We start from the raw sequence: 11,312 nt of genomic DNA on the forward strand, positions 1-11,312 counted from the left end.
ATAAACAAACACATAGGTACAGAGATTGGATTGGTGGTTACCAGAGGGGAAGGGGGGAGGGAGGAGGGTGAAAGGGATAATTCGGTACATGTGTGTGGTGATGGGTTGTAATTAGTATTTTGGTGGTGAACATGATGTAATCTATGCAGAAATAGAAGTACAATGATGTACACCTGAAATTTATACAATGTTATAAACCAATGTTACTGCAATAAACAAAAAATTAAAAAAAATAAAAAATAAATAAAATTAAAAAAACTACAATGAGATATCACCTCACGCCCGTCAGAATGGCTATAATTAACAAAACAGGAAACAGCATGTGTTGGAGAGGATGTGGAGAGAAGGGAACTCTCATACACTGCTGGTGGGAGTGCAAACTGGTGCAGCCACTATGGAAAACAGTATGGAGATTCCTCAAAAAATCAAGCATACAACTACCATATGATCCAGCTATTCCACTGCTGGGTATTTATCCAAAGAACTTGAAAACACCAATTTGTAAAGATACATGCACCCCTGTGTTCATTGCAGCGTTATTCACAATAGCCAAGACTTGGAAGCAACCTAAGTGACCATCAAGGGACGAATGGATAAAGAAGATGTGGTATATATACACGATGGAATACTACTCAGCCATAAGAAATGATGAAATCCAGCCATTTGTGACAACATGGATGGACATTGAGGGTTAACGCAAAGTGAAATAAGTCAGAGGGAGAAGGTCAAATACCATATGGTTTCCTTCATTAAGTAGTAGATAACAACAACAATAAACAAACACATAGGGACAGAGATTGGATTGGTGGTTACCAGAGGGGAAGGGGGGAGGGAGGAGGGTGAAAGGGATAATTCGGTACATGTGTGTGGTGATGGGTTGTAATTAGTATTTTGGTGGTGAACATGATGTAATCTATGCAGAAATAGAAGTATAATGATGTACACCTGAAATTTTTACAATGTTGTAAACCAATTTTGCTGCAATAAACAAAAAATTAAAAAAAAAAGACTATAGCTAAACAAAATAGAAAACCATGAGCCCATTTGAATATAAATGAATGAATGAAAAGTTTGATGAATAAAAAGATATATACATAGTCTCAAAGTACCTCCACACAAAATAGTAACAACAAAGAAAAAAAGAGAACTTTATCTTATAAAAGTCTGGCAGACAACTCCTCAATCAAGTGAGTAAATCAAACATCATCAGTAATGGGATGAATAAAAACCATGTATCACCTGATAGGATGAAATGAGAAGTCAGCCTCACTTGTGTGAGACGTAACTGAAACTAAACATGAGGAAACATCAGACAAACCCAAATTGAAAGACATACTACAAAACAACTAGCTTGCAATATTTAACACTTATGAAAGTCAAGCATCAACTGAGAAAATGTTCCAGACTAAAAAAGACTACTTTTCATTACCAAACTTTTCAAAGATTTTTTTTTTTTTGTGAGGAAGATCAGCCCTGAGCTAACATCCATGCCAATCCTCCTCTTTTTCCTGAGGAAGATCTGCCCTGTGCTAACATCTACTGCCAGTCCTCCTCCTTTTTTTTTTTTTCCTTTTTCTCCCCAAAGCCTCAGTAGATAGTTGTATTCATAGTTGCACATCCTTCTAGTTGCTGTATGTGTGACACTGCCTCAGCATGGCCGGACAAGCGGTGCGTCAGTGCGTACCGGGGATCCGAACCCAGGCCGCCGGTAGTGGAGCACACGCACTCAACCGCTAAGCCACGGGGCCGGCCCTCAAAGATTTTCTTTGAATGTGCACTTATGTCATATTCAAAAAATTCATTCATTAAGTGTTTTAAGTAAATAAATACATGTTTTTAAAAAGGTGAACAGTCTGACCCAGAAATTTCATTTCTAGGGGTCTACTCTAAGAAGCACTTAAAATATGCATAATGAGGCTTATAGAAAGATGTTCGTGGCAGCATTGTTTATAATAATTAAGAAAAAGAAACAAATGTGCAGCAATCTAAAAAAAAACTACTGAATTAAAGAAACATTATGCAGCAGTTACAAGGAATGAAGTGCATATGTAAGCACTATTATAGGCAAATCAACAAAATGTTTGGTGAATAAAAGAACCATCCTGCAGAGCAACATGTACAATACGATACCTTTTATGCAAAATAAATAAATAAACTATACATATTCTAGGTCAATGCATAGCACAGAATGCATACCAAACTGATATCAGAGTGCTTGCCTCCTAGGAAGGGGTGATCAGTGGGGGTATTTAAACTCATGGAGTCTGTTCTAATTATTTACCTCAGATAATTTTATCATGCATTACTTATATAATAAAAAACAATTTTAAAAAATAACCCGTGACCATGAGGTTATAGTCTATTTGGGGAGTGTAGCGGGCAATGAGAACTCTAGTGTTTCTCTATCAAGCATCCTTTTCCATCTAATTCACCTGATCTTTGAGGAGTGATATTCCTACTTCATGTTATCTTTGGGGGAAATCAACTCAGTGCCATTCTGATCATAAAGGTGAACTCATAACCTAGTCCAGCCCATCAATACCTCTATCCTTATGTCCACATTTTTTAGATCAGGAATTAGCAAATATTTCATATGAGGCCAATCAGAGCATTATTTTTTATTAAGTTGCTTTGGGTTAGGTTTCTATCTACTTGCATCCAAAATAGTTCTGACAAATATAGGAAGACATATACTTAAACAGATATTTTCAATAGAATAGTCAAGTGAAAGAGAGAAACACCACGTGAAGCAGCATATTGCTTAAGGTAGACTGTTAAACATTCACGATATGTACTATAAACCATAAAGTGACCACTGAAAAAGCAGAGTTAGAACTCACAAACCCCCAAAAAGAAGAAAAATGGTATCACAAAAATACTCAATCCAAATGAGTGCTGAAAAAGTGGAAAAGAATTACAAGTAGCACAAGAGACAAAGAGAAAATGAATAGCAAGCAAGTAAATTTAAATCAAATTATATCAGTAACTACATTATATGTAAATGGTCCATATTAGTTTTAATTGCTACCATAACAAATTACCACAAACTAAGTGACTTGAAACAACACAAATTTATTATCTTACAGTTCTGAACATCTGGTATAGGTCTCATCAGGCGAAAATCAAAATGTCAGCCAAGCTGTATCCTTTCTGGAGACTATGAGAGAAACTGTTTCCATTCTCATTCAGGTTGTTGGCAGAATTCAGGCCCTCGTGATTGTAGGACTCAGGTCTCTTTTTACTTGCTGTCTGTCAGGTAAAGGCTGTTCCAGCTTCTAGAGACTGTCTGCCTGCCTTAGCTCATGGTCCCCCACCTCCATCTTCAAGGTTAGCAACAGAAAGTTAGATACCCTCTCACATTTTGAATTTCTCCTGCCTCACCTTTTGTCTTCAAATTTCTCTGACTGCTTCTGGGAAAAGTTCTTGATTTTAAGTGCTCATGTGATTAGACTGGGCTCACATGAATAATCCAGGATCCCCCCATTTTAAGGTCAACTGATAAGCAACCTTAATTCGATCTGAAAACTTAATTCCGTTTTACCGTGTAAGGTAACATATTCACAGGTTCTTGGGATTACGACATGGACATCTTTTTGGGACCATTATTCTGCTTAATACGTGGTCTAAACACTCACTAAAAGACAGAAACTGTCAGATTGTATTAGAAAGCAAGACCCAACTATATGCTGACTACAAGAAACCCACTTTAAATATAAAGAAACAAATTATTTAACATAAAATAGAAAAAGATAAACCATCCTAATCAAAAGAAAGCTGGACAGAGGAGAGTGATGCAAAATGGCAGACTAGGGAACTCCAGGAAGCTTTGAAAAACTCCCTCATACACCAGAGATTCGAGAAAGCCACACACATGCACACATCAGGATGTATGCTCAGAAAAGGCCTGAGAAGACAACAAGATTTCACCTCTAGCTGATCTTTAGGCTCAGGAAAAACAGGAAGTGAAAGCTAAAGCAGAGTTGTAAACAACCGATCTGAGCATTGAAGGAGTGCTCCAGCACACAGCCAATCTGCAAAGACCTGGATACTTTTTCTTTCTTTCTTTTTTTTTAGCTCCAATCATTTAAGAAAATCTCTAACTATCCACTAGCTGAGCACTAAGCTAAAGAAATAGAGACTTCAGAGACTACACACAATAAACAATACGGTCATCAAAAAAAAAAAAAACTATTTAGAACAAAATTGACTGTGGTGGTGGTTACACAAATCTGTGACTATACTAAAAACCATTGAATTATACAGGATAAATGGGTGAATTCTGTGGTATATGAATTGTATCTCAACAAAGATTTTAAAAACTTTCAAAAATTCACTAAACAAACAACTACAACCTACAGAGAGCAACAACAACAAATCTTGGGGATGGAAAGAAGTACGATCTCCAGAGTTACAACATACTAATGCTCAAAATGCCTGGTTTTCAACAAAAAAACTATGAGTCATGCACAGAAACAAAAAAGTATTCTCCATTCACAAGAAAAAAAGAAATTATTAGAAACTCTTTCAGAAAGTACAGCCATTGGACTTACTAGAAAAGCACTTTAAATCAACTGTCTTAAATAGGCTCAAAGAGCTAAAGAAAATCATGGACAAAGAACTAAAGGAAATCAGGAAACTGGTATCTCAACAAATAGAGACTATCAATAAAAAGATAGAAATTACAAAAAGAAACAAAATTAAAAATTTGAAGCTGGAATGTACAATAACTGAAATGAAAAATTTACTGGTGGGGTTTAAGAGCATATTTGGGCAGATTGAAGAAAGAATCAGAAAGCTTGAAGATATGTGAAATGAAAATATTTAGTCTGAGGAATAGAGAGGAAAAAAAGATAGCTGGAGTACCCACATTACTATTAGGCAAAGTAAATTTCAGAAAAAAGAAGATTACATGAGAGAATGAGGGTCATTTTATTCATCAATAAGATATAAGCATTCTAAACACTGGTGCACCTAATAACAGAGCTTCAAAATACATGAAGGAAAAACAGCACTCCAAGGAGATATAGACAAATCCACTATATAGTCAAAAATTTCAATAGTCTTCTCTCAATAATTGATAGAACAGTTAGATAAGAACTCAGTAAGTTCATAGAAGATTTGAACACACTATCAACAAATTTACATAATTAACATTTATGCAACATTCCACATAGCAATAGAAGAATATACATTTATTTAGATCTTCTTGAATTTCTTTCATCACGTTGCATAGTTTTCAGCGTACAAGTCCTGTACATGTTTTATGAGATTACAGACAAGTATTTCATTCTTTTAGTGATTGTAAATGATAATTCATTTTAAGTTTAAGACTTATGTTTGCAGGAAAACCTAGACACTAACTAACCATGTCTAGGAAAACCTAGACTAGACTAACAAACCATGCAGCTACCATACAACTCAGTCATTACATTAGTGGGCATTTATCACAAAGAAATGAAGGCTTATGTCATTTTAAGTTTTTGTGTCTATAACTCATTGACAGTATATAAAAATACAATCAATTTTGTATGCTTATTTTGTATTCTTTGACCTTGCTGAACAATTGCTATCAAAAGCCCGGCAGATTTTTTTGTAGACAAGATTTTCCACAATTTATATGGAAAAGCAAAGGAACTGGAATAGCTAAAAGAATTTTGAAAAAGAATAAAGTAGGAAAAACCAGTCTACCTAACTTTAAGGCTTACTGTAGTTACAGTAATCAAGATTATGTGGTATTAACAGAGAGATAGATACAAACATCAATGGAACAGAATAGGAACGCCAGAAACAGACCCACACAAATCTGTTCAATGAATGTTTAACAAAGTACAACAGCAAGTGAATGGAGTAAATAGAGCCTTTCAGTAAATAGTGCTGGAGCAGGTGCACATCCATAAGCAAAAAAAGAAAAAAAAACAAAAAGAAATTAACCTGAGCCTAAATCTCACATCTTATACAGAAATTAACTCAAAATGGATCACACACTTCAGTGTAAAACATAAAACTATAGCTTTTAGGAAAAAAAATAGGAGAAAGTCTTCAGGATCTAAGACTTTGCAATGAGTTCTTAGATGTGACACCAAAAGCATGAACATAAAAGGGAAAATTGATATATTGAATTCCATCAAACTTTAAAGCTATCGCTCTGCAAAAGACCCTGTTAAGAGGATGAAAAGACAAGTGACAGACAGGGAGAAAATATTTGCAAACCACGTGTCCAACATAGGGCTGGTATCAACATTATATAAAGAACTCTGGCAACTCAACAGTAAAAAAGCAAACAACCCAATTAGAACACGAGCAAAAACATGAAGAGACACTCCACCCAAGAAGATATACAGATGACAAATAAGCACATGAAAAATGTTCACTCTCATCAGTCATTCAGGAAACACAAATTAAAACCACAATGAGATATCACTATACACTTATCAGAATGGCTAAAAATAATTTTTAAATAATGACAACACCAAATGCTAACAGGGATGAGGAGAAACTAGATTACTCATATGTTGCTAATGGAAATGTAAAATGGTACAGCCACGGTTTCGCAGATTCTTAAAAATCTAACCATGCAACTACCATACAACTCAGTCATTACATTAGCTGGCATTTATCACAAAGAAATGAAGACTTATGTTCACAGGAAAACCTAGACACCAATGTTCATGAAGCTTTATTCATAACAGCCCAAACTGGAAACATCCCAGCTGTTATTCAACTGGTGGTTAAACAAACTGTAGTACATCTATGCCATGGAATACTACTCAGCAATAAAAAAAGAATGAACTATTGACACATACAACAGCCTAGATGAATCTCCAGAGAATTAAGCTGAGTAAAAAAAAAGCCAATCCCAGCAAGATATGTAGTATATAATTCCATATGTATAAAATATTATTGAAATGGCAAAATCATAAAAGTAGAAAATAGTTTAGAGGAGCAGCAGGAGTAGGAGGGAAGTGAGTGTGTCCATAAGATGGCAACATGAGGGACAGTCGAGGTGATTGAAATGTTCTATGTCTTGACTATATCAATGTCAATATCTCGGTTGTGGTACTGTACTATAGTATTGTAAGATGTTATGATTGGAGGAAACGACAAAGTGTACCTGAGATTTCTCTATTATTTCTTACAACTGCATGTGAATCTACACTTATCTCAAAATAAAAAGTTTAATTTTAAAAAACTCAGAATGAATAGGGGATGTGCATGTGTTTGTTATCTTGATTGTGATGATTTCATTATCAAAACTCATTAAGTTGTACACTTTAAATACATGCAGTTTTTGCATGTAAATTATGCCTCAGTAAAGCTGGGGGTGGCATATACTATTTCTCTTTCTTTTCTCCTCCTCAATACTTCAGTCTTACAGGCATGAGGTGAGCCAAGGATAATTGGCATCCACACCAAAAGGGGGTGGAGGGGGCAGTTAGATGTTGCAGTGTCCCAGAGCAGAGTGTTGGAGCCCAAGCAGGGTGAAGAGGGGCTTGGCATAGACTGGTTGCCTGGTGCAGGTGTTGGTGTCTACACAACACAGCTTCCAGGCACGTTGATGTCTAAGCACAAGTGGTAGAAGAGGACAGCCATACGTGGAAGGGACAGTGGTGATGAGAGGTTGCTTACATACAGATTGATCGTGTAAATATGTTAAGGATAACGGAACCAGATTTCTCACTGTCGGATAAAGAAATTATAACATGGAAAGAGAGACACCTGGAATGAACCCTGTGGTGTTGGATTGCAACTTGGAGATACTGCTGTGAACTTATGATTTTCAACATATAGATATATAGAGAAGTAAATTAAGATTAAATGTGTGAATGTGTGTGTGTACATAGACATAGACATATTCCCTAGCTCTGTCCACTGAGAGGGCCTAGAAGCAGCAACATCCTAATAATAATGAGCACATCTAGCCCCCTGCCCTTGGCTTCTAAATACCCTTCTCAATTAAAGGAATCAGGGCCACTTGGAGAAATGGCTGAACCCAGGGCTGCTGCAGGGAAAAGTATACGATGAGATTGAAACACTCTATTGTGTCAGAACGTAAGAAATGATAGAGCAAAATCCGAAGAACACGGAAGTCAGATTGAAGAAACTAGCTCAATCTGTGACAATTTGGGCACCAAAATAAATAGTGATAATAACAGACTGACTTGAATCAAGTAGGAAATCAGGAATCTACATTGCTATAAACGGCAAATAAGTTAAGAAATAAATTGAAAATTTGGTGTGGAATGAGATATTTCATCTTAATGGGAATGTTTTAATTTTGACTCAGATAATGTGAATATATATTACTAATATAATTAAAAATTAATTTCAAAAATACAGCTTATAACCTAACAGGTCTTACAATCTATTTGGGGGCTATGGAGTGGATTGTGAGGACTCTAGGATTTCCCTGCCCAGCTTATGTTTCTACCTCATCACCTAGTAGCTGACTAGCTATGGGGAAAACGAAGAGGGAGGAGTATAGGATGGCTCTTGTGTTTCTTGTTTGGGTGTCTAGATGTTAGTAATTGATACTGGGAATCTAAGAGGAAGAGAAGGTGGGGGCAGAGGAAGACAATGGGTTAAGTTTGGAAGACTGCACACTGAGGATGTTTCTCAAACAGTTGGTTTTATTGGCTTGAAACTTAGGAGAATCTATCACTGAAAGAGCTGACCACATGAGTGGAAAACTCATCTAAGGAGGCTGGAGAAAGAGAAAAGAATCCACCGAAGGCAGAACCCTGGGTTAATTGGACACATAGGAAAAGTTTATGCAGTTTGCAATAGGACAGTTTATAAGCAAGTACAATTAAAATCAAACATGAGAAGCAAAACATTAAAATTTCAAAAAATTAGAAACTGCCCAAAGGTCAACAAAAAGTAGACTTTAATATTCTACTGCTCATAGGATGTTATCATTAAAAATGTTATTTATGAAAGTTTATAAAAACATAAAATGTTCATGATAGTGTCTGTTTTTCTTTCAAAGTACATAATATTTAAGCAATGTAATAGGCATAGCAAAATCTGGAGGGAGATACATCACAAGTAACAGTAATTGTTCAAGGTTGGAATCTATGAGGTTCTTCTTTCTACTTTTCTGTATCTTTCGAATTTGCTAAATAATACTTTCTAACAGGGGAAATCGTCACAGAAAGGACTCTCTTCCACCCCTTACTAGGATAACCATGGTTACAGTTCCTAATTAACATGGAACCTGGACACATGGTGGGCCCTCAATACAGGCATGAATGTATCAGTACCTGCAACTGAAGGCAGTCACCTGAGATGTTCTGCCCTATGAAAAGCCTGCAGTCCTGCCTGCCAGAGAGCCTCGTGTCCTGCTGACCTGGATCTTGCAGGGCGTGACAAAGGGTTCTGCCTCTACCCTCCCTGTCCACTGACACAAATGTCTAGATGGGCCTTTACCTGGGGTTCCCAGGAACCAGTCCTACTAGACTCACTGATGGGTCCCAGGGGGATTTAAAGCTCTTGTTGCTCCTCTGAAAACAACAACCAGTAGACTGTGAGCATCCTTCTCCTAGTCACTGGTCCTGCAGAGAATCACAGATGATGACTTCTTAATTTAGTGTATGGACTGCCATCTTGACGTCTCACTGTCCTTCTGATCTGTGCAGGCACTTCCAAGGCACTGAGCTCTCTGGGGGCTGGCAAGGGCCATATGGTAACTGCATCAGGTCCCTGGCCCGTCCCTTAACATGGCCCTTAACACTGTTCAAAGCTCTTTACTGGTTCCTTCCAGTTCTCAGGACCAACCCTATTAGTACATGTTAGTATCCCCGCACCTCAGAGATGAGATCTGAGACTTAGGTTACTTGTGCAAGGCCAGGCAGCCAGTGCAAGGTGAAGCCTCAACAGTTGTCAATATTGTTATTCTATGTATTACTATGAAAACCTCAGCGGAGTTCCTTTGAGTGCCCACGCAAAGGAGTCCATGTCCCACAGGAACATGTGGGACAGAGCCCCCACCCCTGGCCTCTGAGTGTCTTCTGAGGCCGGGTCTCAGGTGGGAGTTCGGGGATTGAGCAGTCACGAGGCCAGGCCAGATGGGATGGAAACTGCAGACAGAGGGAAGGATTTCTCTAGGCGGGGCAGGGGGAAGGTCACTCAGGCATCCAGAAACCTTGTCAGAACCTGTCTTTGAGTTAAATCTCAACTCCTGTCTTCCAGAAGTGATGGAAACAGGATCCAGAAGACTGAAGTGAGACGTCTGGCCATCTGGCCTGTGCTGCCACCATTAAGAAGCTAAACATGCCTCTTAGCCTCTCAGGCCCCAGCCCTGGACATGGCCATCCCTGGATCACACTGGGCGGAGCCTCCCCAAAGAAATCTCTCCCATTGCTTATATATTCCTCCTGAGGTTTCTGAGCTGTGCTAGATGAGCCCTGCTATGAGTGAGGTAAATATGGTGTTGGTCCTCTGGGAAGATAGATAATTAAGTTAAATATTCCACACAGTGTAAAAAGTGCTGTGATTTAGAAAACAAGGACAGATCCCAGCTTGGGAGGATCAAGGAAAGCACCAAGGGAAACCTTTCAGTATAATAGGGAAAGAGGAAAGAAGGGTTGGAGGATCATGTTTTGGTTTTGGTTTTGTTGTTGTTGCTTTGAAGTTTTTATGATGAAAAGTCAGAGAAAAAGTCAGAAAGAGAGGGGAAGAAAAAAAGATTAGGTATAATGATAGTCTGTGAGCTTCAGATGGAAACCTTTGTCCTCCCTGAACCCTAGTTCTGCCCAGTCTCTTCCCCTAGAAGAGTGATGTTCTATCCTTTCTTAAGACTTCCCATTTTAGGTGGTTCTCTGACCCAAGAAAACTCATTAAGGAATATGGGAAGAGAGAAAAGAAAATAATCATTCTTTGAAGGCAACATCTGGTTCCAGCTCTTACATTTAAAGAGTTTGGGGTTGTCACTCCAGTCTTCAAAAGAAGCAAAAACAAACTGGAACAAACTGGAAATCAATGACTATTCTTGGAGCCATCAGACAATTGAAGTCACAAAGCAAACCACTACCAGAAATCTTCAGAGAAGGTGAGTGCAGAGAATCGCAGTCGAGATCAGCTTACCTGGAGCGGAAGGGCTGGAGTCATAAACTGGTAGAAACACATAAACGGACACTTTGACAAATCATGAAGGATGTGTGTGGGCTAGCATGAGAGTGAGAAACTTTTGAGGTCACTATCTTAGGGGGACCCCAACCTAATCATGGGTTTTACCTCCAGGAACCCCACCAGGTTCTCACAGTGAAGAGCCATAAAGAAACTCTGATGTTTCTGGTGGGAGAGTGGGAGTGGGG

The sequence above is a fragment of the Diceros bicornis genome, chromosome 22 (assembly GCF_020826845.1).
Source record: "Diceros bicornis minor isolate mBicDic1 chromosome 22, mDicBic1.mat.cur, whole genome shotgun sequence".
Classification (NCBI taxonomy): domain Eukaryota; kingdom Metazoa; phylum Chordata; class Mammalia; order Perissodactyla; family Rhinocerotidae; genus Diceros; species Diceros bicornis.